General features: G+C 34.4%; 1 protein-coding gene and 1 long non-coding RNA gene across 4 annotated transcripts in view; one reads left to right on the top strand and one right to left on the bottom strand.

Annotated features, from left to right (window-relative positions):
* Positions 1 to 717: 717 nt before the first annotated feature.
* LOC143239882 (uncharacterized) lies at positions 718 to 14,186 on the bottom strand. The gene is made up of 3 exons (XR_013021423.1): positions 14,009 to 14,186; positions 5,349 to 5,708; positions 718 to 2,702 (listed from the first exon to the last, which is right to left on the bottom strand). It is a non-coding gene; the product is annotated as an uncharacterized LOC143239882 (long non-coding RNA).
* LOC143239881 (plexin-B-like) overlaps positions 9,374 to 25,963 on the top strand; it is a 172,414-nt gene continuing 155,824 nt past the window's right edge. For all 3 annotated transcript variants that reach the window (XM_076481492.1, XM_076481495.1, XM_076481491.1), the window contains exon 1: positions 9,374 to 10,096. The gene's annotated coding sequence lies outside the window, so the exon portion shown is untranslated. The remainder of the gene's footprint in view (positions 10,097 to 25,963) is intronic.

Here is a 25,963-nt window from a genome sequence, read left to right as displayed (position 1 = left end):
ATGAATAAAAGTAATTTGAAGTATTTACATTTGGTTGTTTGTGAAAAGTGAAGGCATATAAAATCAACTGTAAGAGAAGTTCCACATTACAATCGCTTTTTTTTTAATAGGTTTTTATTGCACAATATTCTTTTTCATTAATATATTATTTGCCAGTAAGATTGTTATTAATTATCGGTACCCTCACGGAAGAATATGAAACTAAAATGATTGTTTAAATTTAAATATTTACACCAAAGAATTAAAATAAAATCCTATTAATATTGACATTGTCGACAATCTCTGTGGATACCTACTTGATAGAGGAATGTCCTATCATGCTTCTAGCAACATAGAAATGACACTCACGAGGTTTACATGATATAATGCAGGTTAACACCTGAGTTATTTTTAATAAGCAGTATATTTATCTGTAAAATTAAATAGTGCAGTAACATAAGTAGTAATATTGTACAACAGTAGATTAAATAAACTAACATATTTGGTGAAATATGGTTCTTATAGTACAGAAAACTGATATATGTTATACCAGCGGTTTTGAAACTTTTTTGGTCTCAGGACCCCTTTACACTCCTAAAAATAATTAAGGATCCCCCAAAGAGCTTTTATATATGTGGGTTATATCTATCGATATTTATCGTATTAGAAACTAAAACTAAGAAATTTATGAAATATTTATTTATTAATTCATTGAAAAATAACAATAATAAACCCATTACATGTTAAACATATTTTTTAAGAAAAATAACTGTATTTTACAAAATGAACACTTTTAGTGAGAAGAGTGACATTGTTTTACATTTTTGCAAATCTCTTTAATGTCTGGCTTAATAAAAGACAACCGGATTCTCATATCTGTTTTTGCGTTTGATCTGTTGCGATACGTTGTTTTGGTTGAAGCATATGAAGAAGATCCGGCTTCACACAGATATGTAGCTGGAGTATTTCGACAGCTTTTTCAGATAATTGTGAATATTTTTCTTTGACACTACACCAAAACTCGACAAGTGGTAGTTTCTCAAAGGTTAGTTGCAATGTGGAATCTGAAACCGTATCAATGAACTTTTCGTACTCTGTTACATTAAAATCCATTGGTCTATTCTGCACTTTGAATAGATCTTTTACCCATGTATGATTTTGTAACACCATGCATTGGTCATTTGGATAAATATTGGTTCACTGAGTTATGCAGATGTTCCAAATGTTGACAAGTTTCATTATACAACATCAACAACTCACATTCGTTAATATCACCACCGATCTTGTCAATAAAGTCTTTAAGTATTGGGAAGCTGTCAAGCTCACGATGGTTGATACTAGTTGTCCAAAATTCTAATTTACGCTTACAGGTTCGAATTTTACCATTGGCAACAAATACTGTCAGTTGTTTTCCTTGAAGTGACAGGCTTACTTCGTTCATTTTCGAGGAAATATCTGCCAAATACCCAATTTGGAATAACCATAGTTTGTTTTTCAGTCGTTCTTCAAAAAAAAATGGTGTTCTATGAAAAAAGCGAATAGTTCAGCTCGCAACTCAAACAATCACACAAGTGCTTTTTCTCGAGACAACCATCATACTTTGGTATGCAGCAGTAATGCTTTGTGCGAACTTCCCATTTCGTCACACAGAATATTAAAAAGACGTCTACTCAAGGATCGATATTTAATAAACTTAATAATTTTTATTGCTTCATCAATGACATTCTTAAGTCAAACTGACATTTTTTTACCGCGAGTGCATGGCGGTGAAGAATACAATGACTACCAGTAGAGTTTGGTGCCACTGCCTTGACTGCTAAGGCGCCAGCAGTTTTACCCACCATTTCTTTTGCACCATCAGTGCAAATGTCAACACAGTTGTTCCAGGATAAACCATGAGTTTCGGAAACATTATTCAGCGCATTGAATATTTCAGCACCAGTTGTGTTTGTTGGCAAGAATTTACATAAAAGAAGATCTTCACCGATGGTTAGTTGGTGCTGATACTGGACGAATACAAGCAAAACAGCAGGTCCGACCACGTGTGTTGATTCGTCCGTTTGTAAGGCAAAAGTACAATTCTGCAGACTAGGTAATAACTCATTCTTCGTATTTCCAGCTAATTCTTTAATTCGACGAATTACCGTACTGTTGGAAAGTAGCACTGCTGTGGTTTATTTTACTAACTTTTCATCCATCATTCATTCAGCAATGTCAAGTGTACAAGACTTTATTAGTCTCTCAACTATTGTGTACGTTTCTCCAGCAAATACAATACGATAACTTATCCTGTAAGATGCTTCAATGACTTTTTCATTTTAGTTTGAAAAACTGTAACAAATAATTTTTGGCTTTTAAAGAGCTGATCACGTTTATGTTTAAAATATTTAGTTTCTTTTTCTTTAAACTCTCAATGATTGGTCTCAAAATGACGCGTCAACTTAACTGACACCATAATACTATTTGAAAATGTGTTGCATAAGACACAATAAGGTAAATTACTAGCATCTATAAAGCCGAGGGAAAGATAGCTTTGGTCATATTTTCGTATCTTATTTACAACTTCGTCCACTTTCTTTGGAGTAGATTCCTCCCATCTATGAGTCAAAGAACTCTCTGATATGTCGGTTTCATCTTTTTCAGCATCTTTGGACGTAAACGATGCAGCTGTGGGTTGAGAAAACAAGTCTTCTAATTTCCCTTTTTTTAGCCAACGATCCATCCTTAAATATAAGAAAAATATTTTGTAAATAAATATTCTTTTATTTTAGAATACAATATAATTAGATAATAAGTTTTAGATAAAATTTATAAGTTTAGAAAAGTTTTCAATTTTTTTTAAATATTATTGTAAAATAAGACAACAAAGTGCACTTACTTCTCAAACGATTGAACAATTATTTGCTGATTTCTATCTGCACTTATATCTCTCCTACCAAATTTTTCTATTAGATTTCAATTTATTCAAGCTTAAATATAATTCTTATGTGAATTTATTTCTAGAATACAGAAAAGTTAAAATTTAACGACCATACGGATTAAAGTTCATTTAAATCCTAAATAAATTCAATGAAAGTTTGATACAAAATAATATCGTTTATGATTGAAAAAAACATGAGAACGAAGTATTAGAACTTTCTCAAAAGACTCGAAACGTAATAATACGTTATTTGTCTTTTTCACTCTCATTTTCTCGCTCGGTTGAAAACATGTAAAAACGTTTCATTAAAGGAATTATATTGTGAAAATAGTTTGACCTCGTGGAGCCCCTGATGAGGTCTCTGGGTCCCCCAAGGGTCCTCGAATCACAATTTGAGAAAGGCTGTGTTATAATATTCAACCACTTAGCCTAATTATTGTCAACTCCTTAGTTTATTTGTTGTAACCAAATTCGTTTCTACAGTATTATCGTTAGATGCATACAAGTGTAAGGACATCACAGATAAAATTTCCACCATCAGTCTTCTATAAACTCGGAAATAGTTACATTACATGCATTGTAACAATATCTTCAGACTAGATTATGGTAGTTTTCATCCAATACTACTATAGTAATTACTTCATAATTTTGTTTCGCGATACATTTTCTAGCCTAGGATTTGCACCCGTCTATCCGAGACCTCTCTCACATTAGAAGAGTTCTCTACCAGTTTAGCTAAATGATAAGTTCCACGTTGTGTGCAAGCAAGGCATTTGTATCAACCAAAGATAATACATATCTCTCCTATCACAAAGAAAGCTATTTATCGGACGATGGCCCGGCATGGCCTAGAGCGTAAGGCGTGCGACTCGTAATCCGAGGTCGCGGGTTCGCGCTAAACATCCTCGCTCTCCCAGCTGTGGGGGTGTATAATGTGACGGTCAATCCCACTATTCGTTGGTAAAGAGTAGCCCAAGAGTTGGCGGTGGGTGGTGATGACTAGCTGCCTTCCCTCTAGTCTTACACTGCTAAATTAGGGACGGCTAGCACAGATAGCCCTCGAGTAGCTTTGTGCGAAAGTTCCAAACAAACAAACAAATTTCTCGGACGTAACCGATATGGGTATTTTTTTTTTTATGATATATACATCCTCAGTTCCAGTTTCAGTCCCAAACCTGTGACATCATAAGTTAGTGTTAAAAGGTTTGTCCACTTATCGCTACACAGTAAGGTACTTTTTAACAACTTAAGCTAGTATAGTATCAGGCGTATTTTCACAAATTTTGAGAATTTATAAAGTATTTCAAAATGTTTTCTAACACCACGTAATGTCGGTTTTCACTGCATTGACACTGACGCAGTGCTTTGACATTGACGTTACAAGACAAAACTGTTACGATGTACCAAATGTAAGCATTTGATCTGAAACGACATAATTAGATAATCCTATTCTCATTGGTTGTTCATTATTGTCGAAATCTTAGAGAAAAGTAACTTCACTCCAACTAGAAACATCATCCCATAACAGACTAAAAGCTTCTACATAGGGCATAGTTGTGACTTCTCATGAGCATTGAAACCTCCATAGAGGCAATTATCTTTTATCCTATATTGATTCACATAGTGTATGAATTTACAAATTAGTTTGTCTACGAACTCCTCCAAGAAACAATTTAAGAGCTAACAAGATCAAACTTGCTAGGCAGGCTCGGAATGGTCCGGGATGCATTATTCTATATATGGTGTAGTCCACTACAGTGACGGAAGGGTTAAAGTACACCCGAAATATTACCCAGAAATGATGGAATCTAGGAGTACGATTAAAAGTTTGCTGAATTAGACTCTGACATAGCAGGGACATCATTTGTTTACACTATACTCACATACCTTCTCACAAGCTAGCAAGACTGAACAGGACGTACGTGCTTATGTACGGGGGAGTGTTTTAAAACTCTTTTTATTCTCTCTTGGGTAAGGATACCCCCCCTGGAATAAATATAGAAGTGATTGGAAATAATGGAATAACTTGATCACTACATTGAGACCTCTGTGAACTACGAGAGCCCTTTGAGCACCGTATTGGAGCGAGAGTACTTTATGCTAGTGAGCGTAGATACCTCGACATAGCGCTATAACTTCTTATGAAAATAAAGGCCTTTACTAAAGGCTACGAGTTCCTGTATGAGTAAGTACTTGTATCTAAAACTATGGTTTCTTTTGAGGATAAGAGCCTCCACATGAGCCTATAACCTCTCAGATAGATATTTCTGTGTATACGTTTATGTGAAGCTGGTATATGTCGCTTTGATTTAAAATATTGGCATTTTATATCTTAATATCGTGCTTTGATTCCCTATAATTCATGAAACTCGCCTGAAGTTGTTCCGAAACAATGTTTATTTATTTAATTTTCTTTATACTTCTCGGTAGTCTTTGGAGTAATATTAACTTATGTTCTTTATTGAAAGAAGAGACTCATCTTCCGTTCCACCTTTCTAAAGAACCAAGCTTATCTTTTGGGTTCTATCGGATTAGAATCTGTAGTGGTTCGTGTTCATCATTTTAATGTTTTTCTCCAGCTTATTCGTCGATCACTGCTTTTCTCATCCTATCGTTCATCTCGGGTAGCCTGCCCTTGCAACACTGGTAAGAAATGGATGAATGGACAGGAGGTCACGAAGGATACAGCTGATGCTATCATTCATTATCCGTCCGAGACGGACAATGTTGAACGTGTCATTCACGTAAGCTCAAGATTACAGATTTTTCTGCTTCCTTCTCAACTTCGTCTTTCGATTTTCCAATTTTTCTGAAAGAAAAACAAAACATACACAAAAATTCAGATGTTTTTCTCTTGTACACAATAATATATTGTATATTTCTATCAATTTTTTGTCTTTTAAATTAAAATTTTGCAACAATAGTATTTGCATTCGTTCTTTACTTCATACTGTGACGTAAACAGTATTATGTTTGTATTGAAGTTCTCTATATGATTGCAATAAACTTCTTTGATGTCATTGTAACTTATGTCATATAATTACTATTTTATACATCTGATTTGTTTGCTTTTTTTAAATTTCGAGAATTACGGTGTTTGATGAATCTCTGCAAGCATGGGATTCATTTGAACCAACAAAATGACCTTCGTCTTCCATGTAGCTGTTGTATGGGAAAGTTGACCCCTAGAACCGCCTTATCAAATCTATATTGACTTATTTATTTATTTATTCCAAACAAATCCACTTCCTTTAAAGTAAACCAATATTTCGGTGGTTTACAGCAATAATCTGGAATACCTAAGCTGTAGTATAAGGTATTTATTTTTATCATAAATATTTCTATTAAAGTTCTACAGGCTGACTTTTCAACGCCCATCGAAATTGTTTTTAACGTAAAGCTACACAATAGGCTGTTTGTTCTCTGTTTACTACGAAGATGTGAGCCCTGGAAATTATTGTTTTAAGACAGTGAACTTACCACTGACCTACCCGGGAGTATGAGAGAGTTATGTACTGGTACGACACTTTACGAACAGTAGAGTGGTGACGATAATTTAACCCACTAGGAACTACGGTAGAGTTATATATAAACAGCGGAGTAGTGACGATTATTTAACCCACTTGGGACTACGGTAACGTTAGATACAAACAGCAGAGTAGAGACGAAAATTTAACCCACTAGGGACTACGGTAAAGTTAGATACAAACATCAGAGTAGTGACGATAATTTAACCCACTAGGGACTACGGTAAAGTTAATTGCAAACAGCTGAATAGTGTTTTCCCTTACCACCAATTTATCGGTGTCTTCTTTTTTCGGCCCGGCATGGCCAGGTGGTTAGGGCGTTCGACTCCTAATCCGAGGGTTGCGGGCTCGAATCCCGGTCTCACTAAACATACTCGCCCTTTCAGCCGTGGGAGCATTATAATACTATGGTCAATCCCGTTATTATTTGGTAAAACAGTAGCCCAACAGTTGGCGGTGGGTTGTGATGACTAGCTGCCTTCCCTCTAATCTTACACTGCTAAATTAAGGACGGCTATATGCGATAGACGTCGTGTTGCTTCGAGCGAAATTTCAAAAGCAAAACTTTTTCATTCTTTAATCGTCTTATGAGTCCCCCGGTGGGACAGACGCAAGCCTTCGGACAATGCCAAAATCAGAGGTTCGATTCCCCTTGATGGACACAGCAAAAAACCCAATGTGGCTTTGTTGCACGAAAACACACACACACATTCGTCTTATGATCGTACGGCTATTTACGTAATATGACAAAATAGGCTGTTATTCATTTCTCCATGTGGTATTTTCACATTTTATATAAAACAAATGTGGATATAAATACTGTGAATTTAATAAATTATGTGGTTGTTGGTGTTTTCTTACTGATAGCAATGGTTTGCTCTATTCGATAGTTTCATCTGTAAAGGACTATGTTCGAAGTGAGTTTTTTTTTAAGATCGTAATGACGATAGTTAGGACTACTGGTTGTGAACGGTTCGTTAAACAATTAGGTGAATTCGCAAGCAAAGTTATCCAATGTTTTTAATCTACAAAGTCTAAAGAATGTGCCCTTGTGTATGTAGCTCAGGAGACGATTTTGACAGCTTTAAATGTCTCTACATGTTTTTACAAAGAACATGAACAAAAATTACTATTGCAAAAATTGCTTTCAAGACATTATCCTTGAAAAGCACGGTAATGGTCATATTTGTGGTTAAAATGTGGTGATATTGTTTTACAACACTTTAAGTAAGTTATCATGTGGTAAACGTACTCAAAATCACGAGCCAAACCTTCACTAGCTTCATGTATTTTTATGTTTTTAATCGCAACATCGTAATTATTCTGTATTTTTTAAAAAAAACATTCTTTCATAACAAATATTAAATCATTTGTACGTTATTGCTATAATGCCTGTTCGTGTTCGTTTAAATACGTAGTTCTGTTCGTTATCTGTGAGCGAGTGTTAAAAAACCGAAACAGTAATTCATGGGCTAAATCTTGCAAAGTATTTTAACATCATTTGAAGAACAGTTAACCTTTAAAAGAAAAATAATGTGTGTGTTCTTATTTGCCCAGACGATACAAAATCGTTTCTATTGTATCTAGCACATGTTCTGCAATTCAGGGTTTTCTGCGAAAGTTACAATTGACACGATACAGAGAGTCACGTATAGAAAACACATGAGTTCCGAAGGATCACATTAATCATGGAAATGAGTGATTGTCACGAAATTCTGAGTGTACAGTGAAAGTATAAAAATTCGTAATACTTTAAGTATACATATTTTGGCAAGATTGCATGATATCTAGACTTAGATAAGTGAACCACAGTCGAATATTCAATTTTTCAAACGTTTTGTTTTTATTAAATAAATACAGTCACACTCTTGTGTGCAATGCATAAAAAATGTTTAAAAATAAAAATGGCACTCCTTTTATAGCAGTAGAAGTATTTTCGTGATACTTTTGCCAATAAAACTAGAAGTAAACAATAATAATTGTAATCATAAGTTAGAGCTATCAAAATCATGATAACTTATGAATCGCGTGCTTTTCACCTGTTGTTAAAAAGAATTTAATGTAAAAGTTCAGTAAATATGTTCTTATAGTCTCTACTAAAATGAAGTAAACATAACGCAGATAGCTTAATTATAGTCATTACATCATCGTTATTTAACTCCTCTATAGACCCGACATGGCCAGGTAGTTAGGGCGCACGATTCGTTATCTGAGGGTCGCGGGTTCGAATTCCCGTTACAACAAACATGCTCGCCCTTTCAGCCGTGGGTACGTTATAGTGTACGGTCAATCCCAATATTCGTTGGTAAAAAGAGTAGCTCAAGAGTTGGCGGTGAGTGATGATGACTAACAGCCTTCCCTTTAATCTTGCGCTGCTAAATTAGGGATAGTTAGCGCAGATAGCCCTCGTGAAGCTTTGCGCGAAATTCAAAACAAACAGTTTCCTCTGTGTGCTATTCATGTCTGATATTACCTACACAGTACTTGCATCTTCGTTGTACATTATTTAGATGTAAAAACATTCAAACTGTTTAAAGCTCATTACGACTTAGAAACAAACAGGATAATTACAATAATCATCTTCCCAAATCTTCGTTCAGTCTTATTCAATCAAAAAAACACATGGCTTTATTTTCCTACTAGATCAGTTGCGTGTAAATAAGCTAGATATCATGATGTTATACAGTGGATATGATTTTCTGTGTCTGTAAACGTGCAGACAAGCAGGCAGTGGAGTAATTTCTACCAGTATCCTGACTTGTAGTTGTTATTTTGTATTCACACCACGGTTCCAGCACCGCCCGCAGGGTAGGCTTCGGTTCGTCGTTTCTGTAAAGTTATGAAACGCAGCGAAGAAACCTACGCCTCATGAAAGGCTAATACCAAGAGAAGCGAGGAGAGGGAAATGTTTCCTTTGGCTTGGGGCGGAACGCGATCTCGCTTGCAATAGCCTTTGGACTGTTTAGCTTTAAAGAAAACTTGTGTAAGCGCCAACGGTGAACTTATGGTCTCCTTTCACCTTTTGAAAATTGATCATTAGTGCAGCGAACAATGCATAATTCCACCTTTCTTCCCATTCGATGAGTAGACTAGTCGTACCCTCCGAAACGCGCGTGCTCAGTCGTTCACCATGCGCATGGTTTGCTAACAAATGCGAGTGTGTTGAGTGGTTGTTGTGTTCTGAATACTTATCGGTGGCCTGTTTCACATCGCTTAAAGTTCTCCTATGTAACTCTTTTAATCTCATTTCGGGTTGAATCTTGATGACTGTGATAAAGCCAGTTAACTATTCTTTAATATTATTCTACTCCATCTATATGAAGCTCCACTAGTAACCAAACTGACTATTAACGATAGAATAATGGCTAATTCGAAAACTTTTTCTTTTGATACGAAATAAGAGCCAGCTATAAGGTAGACACTTTGACTGACAGAACGTTCGTTGCCACATTGAAACTGCGATCAGATTTTGTACCAGTAGCAACTGAAAAAATAAAAGTTTTAAGATAAAATTGAGAAGAAACACACGTCGAGAAATCATAAACAAGTAATTAGGAGTTTGAAAGAAAAAAAAGGCTTTGCTGTTCCATGTCGTGGAGGAAATTTTGCCACGAAAATATTGCTAAACTTCTATGTCCTTCGTAACCCGAGGAAGATGCTTACGTTTGGGGTAAGGTGACTTTCAATGCTTCCATTTTTTAGAAGTAGGTACTGAGGTGAATGTTGAAGATAAAATATGTGTATGTTAGTATATTTTGTTGAGTAATACTAACTAAAAATTCTAAGACATAATTTCCATAACCATATAACGTAACGTGCACATGTAGGTATGTTTAAAGTTATCCATTAAAGCCACCATAAACAATTTAATATTGCAGCTAATACTTGGACAAAATCTTCAACAAGCATCTAAATCCTTATGTATTAAACTATTTATTAGAAGTGATGACGTTCCAACAAGCATTTTAATGCTTACATTTAATACCTTCCATTAGTGGGCATGGTTTTGTATTTGGTTTATTTCGAATTACAAGTGTAGGTAATAATAACTTGAAACAGTTACCTAGAAAGGTTAACGAGCTTCGCAGCGCAACACGTGTGAGATTCGATGTTGGCTTGAACAATCTTCCTGGAAAAGATTAGTTACAAACATTTCTCTTTGGGAACAAGCAGATAACACTGAAAGCATACTTTATAAAGTAAACTTTGCCATATTCTAGACTGTAATTTGTATTAATTAAGACACCGAACTGTGTATTTTGTTTCTTCCCTTTTAAATATTTCATCCACTTATTAGCAAAAGACAATGTTACACGAAGAGCACGTGTTTGCTGTATGTTTTCTTTCTGAAATTGATTTCTAATGAGACAAATATAATTTTTTATAATATATTATAAACTATGTAACATTAGTTTTTATTATGTAGCAGTATCGATCTCAAGATTGTGGCAAGCCAACGCTTTCTTCATGGGGGGCAAAAACATATTTTATATTGTGTGCAAAATAGTAAAACGATCTTTTGAATTATTGTAACCCTCCTCCCAAATGAAACTTTCGTTACTTTCTGGGTTATTTTATTCGTCTATTGAAGGTTTGACAAGATTCGCTAACTCTTAATGCATGAAACACTTAATTTTTTGTATGCAAATACTATTGGTAGCTCAAAGTTACAACTGTTGAAATACGCACGGTTCTTTTTTACCTGGAGACGACTTCGGATTTTGTTACCAACCTATTACTTTCGACTCGTTTTTTGAACCAGTTTTAGTATTTAAGTTGCCTGAATATACCGTGTGAATAACAAACAATGTAGATGAAAACGGACAGTGAACTGAATTCGACTTTCGGTACCGTCTGTAGCTGCTAAATCAATTTATCCGTTTGTTTAGTTTAATGTATACAGAAATAAATGTTTATGTAGATTCTACGAATTGTTTGACGATTTCAGCAACGTACAATATCCACCTGCAATTGTTGTAGTGTCACAAAAGTCCCCCGCTTGTACAGCGGTAAGTCTACGGATTTACAACACTAAAATCAGGGGTTCGATTTCTCTTGGTGGACTTAGCAGATAGCTCAATGTAGCTTTGCTATAAGAAATACACACAAGAAACATTTACATTTTTTTTGTTTTGATATGCTTTATCATTTTATTATGTCGTCACCGAAATCCATTTTAAATAAGGTTTGAAGCGGTTCGATATACGTTTTGCTTTTTTTTTTTTAAATAACAACGAAGTGCATTTACTGGGAATGTATCAAATTAGGAGTAACTTCTGTTGGGTGCTAAGTGTCTTTTCTAATTATATTCCATATTAATACAGTTCATATCTAATACATATGTGGGCACTGATTGGTAGTTCTACAAAATCAGTAAATTTTGCATATGAAAAAAAACAATTAACGCAAACACTAATTTCTGTTTCCAGTGTTTAAAAATGTAATATATTTATGAAAACAAACGCCGCCGCATTCTCATTTTTATATAGTTATGTTCGCCTGTTTTGAGAGTTTCCCCTATATCTGTTTATGTATGCCAATTAAGTTTTTGTGTGTACATCCATAGCTTACGTATTGTTATTTACGACTAACTCTGCGTAACGTAACGTAAAGTGGACAAATATTAACAAAATAATTCACCCTCTTTAGCACTCTAAGTGTGATTGTTTTAACTTCAAAGAGTATGCGGTGAGTAGGAGGTTGACGCATGGCATCTATGCTGTTATTAATCATTTACTTTGTGAAACAATTAGTTGTCATATTACATGACAATGTATAAATCCACAGAATGAAATTCACTTTCTATTAATGTTATTTTATCGCATGTGACAACATTCATACAAGTGTGTATGATAAAAAAAATGGATTTAGGTAAGTTAATGTAGGCCAAACAGCATGGGTATAAAGGATCGAACTACGTTTTCTTTGTCTTCGTGTACGTAATTAATATTAAACTTTCCATCAGCACAAATTCTTGTTTAATAAAGATTGAAATGTATTCTTCCATCAGCTGGGTATGTTCGGTTTCAGTACTTACGATATCTCACGAGATTCTGGTTAACCCTAAATACATGTATGAAACTAAATCATCTCTACAATTAAAATATAATAATAAAGAATGAAAGTGATAATAAAGAAATAATAGGTTACGATGGACACGAATTAATTTATCTTTAATACATTGCCTATACTAGAGCGACCCTTGGTAAGTTGTGGTAAACGATTCTCCCTCAGAGGATCAATTACAAGTCTTCAGTAGGTAGCGTATAAGCATGTTTGTTAGACTTGTATGATCCAAAGAACACCGCTATATCTTTTGGCAGCAAAAATAATGGACAGTGATTATTTTGTTTTGTTTTTGATTTCGCGCAAAGCTACTCGAGGGCTATCCGCGCTAGCCGTCCCTAATTTAGCAGTGTAAGACTAGAGGGAAGGCAGCTTGCCATCACCATCCACCGCCAACTCTTGGGCTACTCTTTTACCAACGAATAGTGGGATTGACCGTCACATTATAACACCCCCACGGCTGAAAGGGCGAGCATGTTTGGCGCGACGGGGATGCGAACCCGCGATCCTCAGATTACGAGTCGCACGCCTTAACCAATGTCGGGCTGACAGCGATTATACTGGAATCGGTTAGCATTTTCGCATTTTTTTCTGAATCTAATATCTCGCTGCACAAAATATTAAAGTGTGAAATAACGTTATTTGAACGAATATGCAAAATCAGTGTTTAAAAATCTAGTTATATACGTTTAATTCATTGTTAACAATTCATCGAGCCTTTTAATAAGAACCGGTTTTAAAAATCGTACATTTCTATTCGTAAACCAATGCTAAAGTTTATAATGTAATGCACAATCCGCCAATCAAGTCAGGGTGCTGGGCTACATGACCGAAGGTCAGAGGTTCGTACTATAATATGGAGCCGTTACTACTGTGACATTCTAACCCTCCTATTCTGTTACAATTATCTGCTTAAATGTTTTTCTGGCAGGCTGTCTTCTTTATCTCTGTGACCAGCAGTTTTAAATTACGAGTAACTATACTTGAACTTTAGGGGATTTCTCCAATGGTCGTTTTACCCATCTTTTATCATTGATGTTAATGACTGTTCTTATTCGTTACAGTTTATTTATCTGTCGAATATATTGTAGAATGATTAAACTTAGGTTGACTTTTACAGGTTTTCAAATGGATGTTTCAAGTAGACTTCCGGTAGGCGTATCGCAAAGTTCATTAACTTCTGAAATATACTGGTTTCCATGCCTGTTTACTACTATGTACAATACCTGTATACTTGGTAAAATTAATAATATATATTTTTCCTATTTTTACTAATTTTTAGCCTTATTTTGTTCGAGATAACGTAATACCTTTTTCGATGCGATGAATACTTTACTGTCGGCACGTCAGTTTAGTACTTACTGAACTCACGAGCATTTAAAATATAGTTCTGAGTAGAGATTCAATCTCGAAAACAAAACTCCCAGTTCTTCGTCGTTTAATTCTGGCGGTTTTGTGTAATTGAGAAGTCGAAGGCGTTTAGTTCACTTATCAAAGTAACAGCTGGAAAACTTACCTTTTTCTTTTGCAGTAGATTCTCTTCCTTGAGGAAGAAAAATATATTAATAAGCGCTCATTGAACGTGTAGTGTTCCGTCGTCATACACTTCAGCTAAGTGACAACCATCTAGTCAAGTAAGTCGTAAATGAACTGTGACGACAACAGAAGGGATCGGTCACCCATGTTTAAATATATATTCTTGCTTGCAGCAGTTGTGAACGCGAATCGCGCTGCCCTAGCTGATATTGATCGGGTTTTCAACGCTTTCAAGCATACAAATCAGATGCGCTCTGCAGGCAGCGACACTTCACGTGATCAGCATAATAAACGTCAAATATTTCCACTCATTGTTATAAGTTTACTTCTTATGAGGGTATGTACGATTTGTACTTGTGATAGTAATAATTTCTGTTGTCTATCCACAGGAAACATACCGTGTTTCTCCGAAATATTAATTTTCACTCCAAAATATGACACTAGGGCTTATTTTCGGGGGATGTCTTATTTTGATATATTAAAAAATGAAGTTACAAAGTAAAATTATTAAACTAACCATTTAAAATAAACTATTATTAAACTATTAAACTAACTGATTAATACTTAAACAAACTAATTAACTAACTATTAAACTAATTAATAAATTAATTATTTTTTATTTCTTTCCTCTTCCTGCCACTCTTAACTAGGGCTTATTTTAAGGGTAGGGCTTATATTAAAACTATCCCCAAAAATCACACTAGGTCTTATTTTATGGGTAGGTCTCATTATCGGAGAAACACGGTACATGCTAACTCTCGTATACCAACAGAAGTTAATGTTGTAAGTCTAAATTATCTGTGAAGAACAATACAAAATGATTAAAAAGTTTTTGCTCATGAAATTCGGAGCTATTATAACACGTCCTGTATAATTGATTAAGAACGCTAAGTGTATACTGACGCGTCTTGTTCCAAGGTTTCCGTACTTTATTTTTGAACCATAAAAAAATTAAATTTTAAAGTGAGTATAATATAATTTATTTTAACTTCAGATACATTTTTGCTTGTTACATAACCGCATTTGTCCACCACTTCAAATCATACGTATGTAGGATATTATATACGTATGTATAAATCAGAGTTTTCCGTCTCTCTGTTTAGTGTCACAAATTATTACTGGCTGAAACAAATTAGGATAGTATTGGTAGGGAAATTCGTGTTGGCACCTCAAAGATAAAGTTGAAATAGTCAAGTAATCAGACGAACGTTTTATGTTGGTAGATTTTTCAACTTTACTGTTCTATTGCTATGAATGAAGACTCCACCGAGCGAAGAGGTCAGCATTGGAATGTGTGAAGCCGAGGCCAAAAGTTCGAAAGTGAAATTTAATACTAAGCGTAGAATATTTGCCTTTGCAGCAAACATTAGTGTGTGTGTTTTATTATAGCTGAGCCCACCGAGGGGAATCGAACCCCTGATTTTAGCGTTATGAATCCGTGGACATACCGTTGTACTAGCGGGGACTGCAGCAAATAAACGGTTTGTGTATTTTTTTTCACAAAATAGTGGAAAGAAGCGAGATACGCCACATTTATTATGCTACTTTTTGAAACCGGAATGTTCTGGTGCCTTTGCTAATTATGTTTCATACTTCTAGAACTATCGCTCATTTTCCTGACGAATGCTCACAAAAAATGAGAGTTTAAGGTTACAGTTAAATATTCGTAAGAAACAAAAAGTATAGCACATCTTGAAGTGGAAGATATTGGAATTTAAGTCACCATAACATTACTGAGCCTTTTGTGGATGGAAGAGTGCTTCTTGAACAATATGGATTCACTTATTGTTGCGTGTCGTCCACTGTTTTACTATTTCTACACACTTAAAGCTCCAGACGACTAAGTGATACGTTAAGCACAGAGTTGAAATTTATCACAGAGGATCCATGTTTTACACAGCTTGTTTTTACTCCACAGAGGACCATTTGTTGTATCGTACAACCTATACCTTATGAGTTAAAAGACAAAGCTGAACCATATCACTGAATTACAGTATACAACAAATCACTTTTTTTATTGTTTATGACAAATGACGTATTCTAAAACAGAAATACATTTTTATCCCGTGACATTGGTTGGTGGTATGGGTGAGCTTAATATCAAGGTAGGTTCTGATGACATTTAAAGAAGAATGAATTAAAAAATGATTTAACTCATAAATTGCTAACCTTTTACTTTCCAATTTTATAACGTCGATTCAGCTATAAAACATAAACAAAGCAATATTGTTTGAAGAAGATTATTAATGTGTTACTACAAATGGTAACTAACCAATAGAACTGTTCATTGTTGAAAGTTCTTATTTCTAACTGTCACACTAAAGTTGGACAACAGGCAGCTTGTTCTAATGTTGCCTCTCTGGTGTTTTTGCTGTATTTTGTTAGCAGCTACTTGAGAGAAATTAATTGCTTTGGACATCGTTCTAGTGAATTATCAAAACTTTCTGAAATCTACATGTAGATATACAAGTAAGAATATCATTTACCATATCGTATGAAGTTCCTTGATGTCTCTTTGTTACGAGTCCTCAACAGATGTTGTCATCATAAACAAACCAAAATATTCCCTCCGTTGTTCATTAAAGTGTTTCAGATGCATATCCTGGTCAACTAACTCAAACTAAATGCTTTTGTCTAAAATTATTTTAATAAAGTCATGTATGAAAATGCCAGTTTTCTCAAATAACCACCCCAAAGGGTGCTAAAATATTTAAAAATTGCACTTGCATTGGATTTGTTCTCTTTTATGTAAAAATGTAAGAGACGCACTTCTACATATATATATATATATATATATATATTAGTTACACTTCTATGATTAACTACAATAATTATTTTGATATTATGTAATTTTTTTAACAATAAGTATTAAAAACTAGGTAAACAACAACATTAGAACAACCTGAAAATCCGCTGTCGCTATTTACTTTTAAAAATAACATTTGATTATTTGTTGAACAGAAACATTCAACAAATTTTCTCCTGGTGATTAAGGTGCTCGACTCCTTATTTGATGGCCGTGGGTTCGAATCCCCGTCACATCAAACATGCTCGCACTTTTAACCGTGGAGGCGTTATAATGTGCGCTCAATCCCACTATTCGTTGGTAAAAGAGTAGCCAAAGAATTGCCGGTGGGTGGTGTTGACTAGCTGCCTTCCCTCTAGTCTTACACTGCTAAATTAAGGACGGCTAGCGCAGTTAGCCTTCGTGTAGCTTTGCGCGAAATTCAAAACAACAAACTTTTCCTGACGTTTTCTTTTGGTGCTTTGTTGGAACTTGATTGTTACAGTTTATTGTTTCAAAGTGTCTGTTTGCAACCAATGTTTTGGTTTCTATCATACTTGTTAATTATTGGTTGTGGTGTGCTGGTTTAGTTATTAGTGTGCTGGATTTGTAGCAACAAAATTTGGAACTAGCCACTGGAGCCGCAGACGTGTTATGCGATCAACGATTACATTCAACTATTCCATTATGGTAATCCAAGAACTGACGGTAGTTATTGTTGATTAAATGCTTTTTAGTCTACGAGTTCAGAGTTTAGGGACAGTAAGTGCTTGTAACCCTTATGTAGCTCTTCACGAATTTCCGAACCAACACTAGTTGATCTGTTTTCTTTATGAAGTAGCAAGCAAATTCATAGATATTCACAAAAATAATAAACTTCACCTGCCCTTAAAGATTGGAAGTTGTAAGAGACTAAGGAATTCTTAAAATTCTTTCAGTTGTTCAATGGCTTCTAACTACAATCGCAAACTTCATAGTGTAGTCACTTCTTTTTTTCTTTACATTTTCTCAAATACAAACAAACGTGAAGTTATTGTAGACCATCCGAGTTGCAAGATGGCCTGGATTGCTTTCTTTGTTTTTTTGGGTTTTTTTGGAACGCGCTTCAGATCTGTAACCTCATTCTTTGTACACCTGGGAGTGAAGCGAAAACAGATACTTAGGGTGTCATACACGCTACGAAAACAGAAACGAGAGGCCAGGTGTTTTATTTCCATGAATCGATAGCAATATCAAGGAAGATTCTCAGCTTTAGCGGTTTCATTTTTTTCTTTCGGTTTTGTAAACTTTAGAAAAGCCTTAAAAGAGTTATATATGACTTGCATATTTAGTTATTCAAAGGTTATTATGAACCTGGAAACAACTACATATTGCCCTAAAAACAACCGTTATACATAAGACCTGGATAATTCAAGATCCTCCTTAGGCAACATGCTTATGTCACATGGGGCTATGGCAAACTTGAATGATTATACTAATAGTAGAAACTCAAAGATTTTGTCATAAATGTATGTTGTATGTAGCACTCGCGAATAGCATGTTGAAAAAGATCGAACGTAAATTAATAATTTTTTTTTTATTTGTGAAGGTTTAACAGAGGAAACTGATAATTGCAGTTGAACGATCGTGTAAGATGAATATAAACACAAAATTTATTTAAAATCATTAAATAAAGTTTCTCTATAATAAAGTGGAATCGGTTTATAGACTTAACATTGACCAGTTACTTATTTCGCGCATATTTGGATTTATTAACCAGCTGTAATGGATCACGTCACCTAACTCGGCACATTATCGTATTCTCTGTGTGAATATATATACACACACACACACCAGTGTCAGTTCATAAAATTAATGTTTACCATTGTCCGAATTATGTTACCGACACGAAACCGTTGCTATGACAAAGGTGTAGTGGCCTTTGTAGTCACGTGCTCGGAAATATAACCTATCTCCTGCATTCATATCGATTAACATCATGTAGATGGTTGGTCGATAAGAGGTGTGTGTATGTACACACAGATTAGACCTCTACAACTTTTTTCCTATGAGAGAGCTTGTGGCTGTGTTTTGGTAATGTTTGATTTTTACTACTTCACAGGAAAAGGAATTAATCACTGGTTATAGTCAAGCATGCGTGTATCCATTTGAAAGAGTGCAACATCACTTTGCCCTTCGTTAATGTGACGGAACATTGGTAACCATGGAAAATTTTTATGTGCAATTTCATACAAAAGCACAATTGAATCTTTCGCGCATGGGTTTACGACGTCGTTGCTTTGTAAATACTATAATAACACGGCGTCATGAAGAGTTTACTTGTAAAAACTTCGAAAAATATAGAAATTTATAACCAAGTCTTATATTTATGAAACATAAATCACGAACGTTCTATAGTTGAATTCAGCGCCAAAATTTCAGTTGGATTATTAACCATTAACTTTTGTTAACCTTCACGTTCGATGCGTGGTTTTCGCTCAAAGTGTGACTATCACAAAATAAGTAAGAACATCCTAACATGCGCAATTTATTGTATGAATCTAAAAGTAAAATATGCAATTAAAAATTCTACTTGTTTCTATGGGTAGTGATACAGTGATGTGTATGCGTACTTAAAACGCTAGAAACCAATTTTCGATACCCGTGGTGGGTAGAGCACACATATACCCTTTGTGTAATTTTATGGTTAACTACAAACACTAGCAACGTAAGCACAACACAACCAAGATAAACAACTCTTATTGTGCCAGGTTTATTTCTGAATAAACACTTGTTTTTTGTTTTTATTTTCTCGTTCAATACTTATCAACATGAACTTTTCCTTCTGGATATAATTACACCTCACAAATTGTGTTCAAATTGAAAATATTATGTAGATTATTTGCGGACCTACTTCTAAAATTTTCCAGTTGATATGTAAAACGTTTTAGAAAATTAATTACAAAATTATTTTACTATATATACCACTTTCTTATAAAAACATACAATAGACTATTCATTTAGTGTGTGTCAACATCTATCACCCAGAATTTGCTGGCTCGATTACTGTAACTGTCCTATGATATACGTGTGCCGTTTTGTTTTAGGTTTTTGGCCGACGAGGAGGATATACACCCTGAAATGGGGCACATTTCTACTTTTTTTTTATAGACTTTTAGCTTGAAATTTGAATATAGAGGCACTTAAGTAATCGGTTGGATGAGTCAATTATTATCTTTCACGAAGCATGGTATGCAATTAGCATCTAATGAGGTCATTAGAGATTTAACAATAAAAATTGAGAAGGGAAACATTATCTTACATTGTCCTTTATACAGTTTTTGCTTCCTTAATTGGTACCCTAAGCTAGTACGTATAAAGACGTTCATGAAGTTATTACTGACAAATTAGTAATGATTGATTTTTAAGTTTCGCTCTAAGAACATAGCTTAATCTGATCGGAAATTATTTGTAAATAAAGTTACAGTTTTGTTTTATTCGTGTTATAGTTTAAAGAGAAAAACTATTCTTTTGTGAAAGACTAGTTAGCATTTAAACGTTTTTCTAAGAAATGGTCATTCCAAGACATCATTTTGAAACCCAAGTTACATCAACAAAAGTATAAGTGCGGAATAGACAATGATTTTCGACGATCTTATCTTCATCTTGAATAATAAAAACCGAGCACTGAGCAAAACATGAAATCTGATTACGAAGTGGCAGTTAAACAGTTAAAGGATAAGAAAAGAAATGCGCTCGATCAAAAACGTTAACTAACATACAAGTTATATTCTAAGTGATAGATGCGTAAACGTTGACGAGACGAATTCGCTGACGAATGATGATATTTGAACGATTAAGAAAACCTTTTATGTTTACCGTACCGAGTAATTGAATTTCGTTGAGTGCACCTAGTGGATTTTGAATGTAATTAGATTGGAAATGCAGTAATAGCATACATACATATATTTGGGTAGACGGGAATTTTAGTGAGACGGAGTGGAAGAGATCAGGAGAGCCCGACACTGAAGCATGCTTTCACTGGATGAAACTGTGAGGGTTGTATCTATAATGAATTGTGCAGTAAAGTTAAAATCACTTTCTTAAGCATTTTATGTCCTTTTATTGACATATAGTTGTCAATTTTGGGGACATGTTAAAATTTTTTACTGGTTTGAACCAATATCATTCTCTCTAATAGAGGTACACTCTAGTTTTACGTCTGATTAGTTTCTCAGTGCAAACGCTTCAACTGACTTACCAAAAAAAAATATCTAATGAGCTCTAAAAAGAGATTTTGTAAAAACTAATTGATGTAAAAATTTCTGCGTTGGTCCTGCAAACTGTTTCGTATTTAGTTTTAGCTACCATTATATTATTCAACGGCTTTAGGAATTAGTAATTAGGTTTTAATAAGTGCATCATGTAACTATAGCCAATAGTTTAACGAGCTCAGACTTGGGGCTCGGGCTTAACTGATGTGTGTGCGTGTTTATGTTTGTTTGTTTTTTGAATTTCGCGCAAAGCTACTCGAGGGCTATCTGTGCTAGCAGTCCCTAATTTAGCAGTGTAAGACTAAAGGAAAGGCAGCTAGTGATCACCACCCACCGCCAACTCTTGGGCTACTCTTTTACCAACGAATAGTTGGATTGACCGTCACATTATAATGCCTCCACAGCTGAAAGGGCGAGCATATTTCGTGTGACGGGGACTCGAGCACGCGACCTTCAGACTACGAATAGAACGTCTTAACCCAGTTAACCATGCCGGGCCATTCGTGTTTGTTAAGGAAACAACAAAGAACGACCTCGATATGATCGTATAGATTCGTTTCTGAACAAATGTAACAATGTTATGTTTCATCTTTTTACTTAGCAATTTTTTTCTCGTATGTATGGTATTTTCGGTGGTATTTATTTCAATCTATCCTCGTGTAGGGTGATTGAAAAGTGGAATTCCCCGAAATTGGTAGAACTCGGTAAAAGGCTTGGCATGGCCAGATGGGTTAAGACATTCGACTCGTAATATGAGGGGCGCGGGTTCGACTCCCGGTCGCACCAAACATGATCGCCCTTTCAGCCGTAGGGGCGTAATAATTTGATGGTCAATCCCACTATTTGTTGGTAAAAGAGTAGTCCAAGAGTTGGCGGTGGGTGGTGATGACTAGCTGCCTTCTCTCTAGTCTTACACTGCTAAATTAGGAACGGCTAGCGTAGATTGCCCTCGGGTAGCTTTGAGCGAAATTCAAAAAACAAACAAACAGAATCGGTAACAAGTGCCTCAGTGAAAAAGCATATGTTGGTTTTAGTTTTGTCTGTGCATGTTTGTATTTCTGAGTATACTGTGATTTAGCTGCTGGAAATTTACAAGATCATGTTTATATGAAACATTTAAATTGATAAACGTATCTTCTTCTGTATTTAAAAAAAAAAAGAATCACACTTTATTGGATAGTGAACATTTTATATTATTTCATTTAGTATGTGTCGGTTTAAAGTTATTTTATCAGACCACTAACAATCATTTTAAACAGCCTTTTTTAGCATATGTACTACAGATTTGTGTGTTTGTGAAAATGTGAAGTTTCGTAACAGTAATTATGTATGTGGTGCTAAAGACGTGAAGACCGGTATTAAAATTAGTTAAGAGTTGAGTTGTCTTTGAAGTGGTTGATAAATGACGTCGTGGAATGTAACTAGGAAAAGGAAAATTCTTTGTCTGGTAAACTTATTTTAGAGTGTGTGATTTAGACTATCAATTTGAATTAAGATTCGATTGAACGACGAATAAGTTCGTGGTTTTCTTAAATGTTTTTCATAGATTATTTGTAGTCTGCTAACAATTTCTTTTGACAAAGATCCAAACGATTGGAAAGCGCATTAAGTCTCGGTTGATTTATAGCTTCGATGGCTAATTGTGTCGAAGAGATCGGAACTTTCCTGGATTAGAATTTAAGTGCGACTGGAACTCTAAGTGTGATATAAAACATTTGGAAGTTGGGCAATTATTGTAAAATACATAAGTACGTTTGAGGAGAAACTCGTTATACTTCTTCCACCATGTCAAAAACAAAGGTTTGTAAATTAAAATCGTATTTTAGAGCATCAGAAACCCTAAAATATTTTTTATCTTTTAGAAAAAACACCTATACATGAACTTGCAGTTTGTCTTTAGAGGTTAAATTGATATCCCTCTACCTAAGATTGCTTCAACGATATCCTAGTTTATCTTCACTCCAACTATTTGTTGATTGGATACAAATGAAATCTACAGTAACACCAAAACAAATATCTTGTGCTTAATGTAAAATTGCTGGAATCTAGAAGGTGTCAATTCATTACATTCACAATATATGATTTTTACCCTAATGATGCATGAAAAGTTGTTTTTTTTGTTTTTTTAATAAGATTTTAAAGATCTGGGCTTATCTCGTGTTATTTAGATGTTAAGTGTGTGCTAAATGTATAAGCTTATTATAACATAACAAAAAAGCCTGTGACTTTTATTTGCCTGAATCTTGAAAATGAAAAACCAAGTTAAGTTAGCAAATAAGCTTACCTTTTTTCGAATTTCATTGAATTTTCACGAGACTAATTTCTAACGATTAGCGGAGAAAGACATGTGATGTGTATCAGTTTGTATTTGAAAAGTTATTACGTAATAATGCACGCCCTTAAACATTCGTGTTTAATCAAAGATGGAAATCTGCACTTACGATTTTCGTCACATTACTAATACGGCTTTATTCCTGAGAAAATTAGATATGTTTACATTTATAGATATTTAAATGTATAATCTGGATTATTTTTTATATAGAAGAACACAAAATATATAATTACTGTAAAATTGCGTAAGTCAGAGTAACTTTTAGTAGAATTTTTCGAAACGTGTAAGATACTTTCATTCTCTTTTCTCCATAAGATCACTTGGAATAAAAATCGTATATTAGTGAACACTTGATATTTAGATGGTGCATTAACAGTAGTTTTGAATTTTACGTGAAGCTAGTTTCTTGGTATAGACGCTTCAGCTGCCTCATATTTATTAACAAAAGCTCTGAAAATAAATTTAATTACAACGTTAACTGATTTAAACCGTTATTGGATTTTTCATGGGTCTATGAAACTGTTTCTTGTTCATATAATAAAAAAATCGAAATATCACAGTGTAGGTAGATTCTACACATAGGGTTGGCTGAGATACTCGATAGACATGATACAAATATACACGATAAAAATCAAGTTTTTTTTAAAAGATGATGGCCACTCGCTTTCATTTATTTCTCTATCAAACAAGATAAAATACCAAGTTAGAAAGTGACCAAGTCACCATATTATTCATCTTTTTTTCTTGTTATAGGCGAAATAACTCTGCAACTTATTTATTGCTAATGTCAGTTTAAACCTAAATATATTGTGTGTTTATGGGCGGTGCACAATGCCATCGTTTAGTCGTAATAACTAGTGGTAATTTGAAAAAAAAATCATAATTGTAGTGTAAATTAGATTATCATCACCCCTTGAAGTTAGTTTTCTTACAGTTATACTGCTCCTTTAAAAACTCAAAAACAAGGTGAAACAGGAATTACCAGCCAATAATGATGAACGTTAAATGACTGTGACATGTCGAAAACTCAATGATTTGTACACTGTATAATCGGTGTCTTTAGGAGGTCAACCCCTATATTACGTATGAATTGAAAGAGTTACCAAATCAATACACATCATATTAAATTTTATTACACACATTCATAAAATACACTAGCTTTCAGTCAAGGGGAAATCACTACAAAACAAGTAATAAAAACATTTTCTAAATGTAAAATAATGTAGAGATAGCAGTGTCAAAAAGAATGTAAACAAAAATATGGAAATAATGCAGCTATACATAGATCATCCTTACATCACTTTCAAAATTAAAATTTAATATTACACTGTAAAATGAATATTTGACTTTAATATTACTACAGTTGGAAGATATATATTTCTTACTGTTGATATGCAGTTTATCATATTATGGTCGTACCGGAGTAAGCATCAATGTAGTGCGACTAAAAACTTATGGTTTAGTACAGAAAACCCAAGTTGATTCAAACATGTCTTGATTATTAGACTCTCGTTACGAGATCGGTCTAATTGAGCAACATCGTAATCTTTTTGTACTCGTGCAGTTAACAGTGCAAGTTAAATTTTAATATTAAAAGTCATTATATAGGGATGATACCTTGTTTGCATTCTTTTTGGCAATGCCATCCCTACATCGTATTATATTTACAAAATGTTTTTATTTCTTGTATTAATTAGAACTCGATATTCGGCTGTTGCAATAAAGTAGTTTCGACTCTCACACGATGCCTTAGATTCCTTAAGACTTTATGTGTTTTTTTAATTCTGACAAATCATATCACGTAACCATATGAATTTTGGTGTATGCAATTAAATGTGAGTTTATTTAATGCAGTAATGAATGAAATTTTAGAGCTGTTCTCCCACAGATTTTACACTTCATTCCATTACTAGGAGGCTAATAGACAGACTCTTGAATTTATTTACTTAAGCTTATTTTGTTTTCGGGTTTTTACTTTTTAATACTTGACTGTATTAATAAAAAAGGATAATCATCTGTTTTCGAATAAGTTTGAGTAATGTGAATTATCAGTTAATGTTAACTTAAAATATCATATCGCTTGTATACAGGTGTAAGTGGGCGTAACTAATTAACTTAACCGGATAGTAGTAACTTGTATACATGAATAAGTAAACTTTTAATCAGTCCAGTAACAATGTTAGTTCTGTTTTACTGTAAACCTGCATGATGACTGTTTACTGTGTTACTACCTGGGGAGATTGTGGCATATTTGCATTTCGTTCTTATTTTCTTGTTTCCTCCCTAATAGAGCGGTATGTCTCCGGATTTACAACGCTAAAATCAGGGGTTTGATTCCCTTCGGTGGGCTCAGCAGATAGCCCGATGTAGCTTTGCTATAAAAAAACACACACTTATTTTCTTGTACTGGCCCGTAATCAGAAATCGATTGCATATAAACTTTTTTTAATGGTATTTATCTTTGACCTTAACAAGATTTGTAATTTGTTATTTTTTTGTAAAACATCGGTTGGTAAACGCTAAGTTTGCGTACTTGCAATGCTGAAATTTGGTGGTCGATTCCTC

Source organism: Tachypleus tridentatus, chromosome 13 (genome assembly GCF_004210375.1).
Source record: "Tachypleus tridentatus isolate NWPU-2018 chromosome 13, ASM421037v1, whole genome shotgun sequence".
NCBI lineage: Eukaryota > Metazoa > Arthropoda > Merostomata > Xiphosura > Limulidae > Tachypleus > Tachypleus tridentatus.
This window is presented reverse-complemented; position numbering and strand designations above follow the sequence as displayed.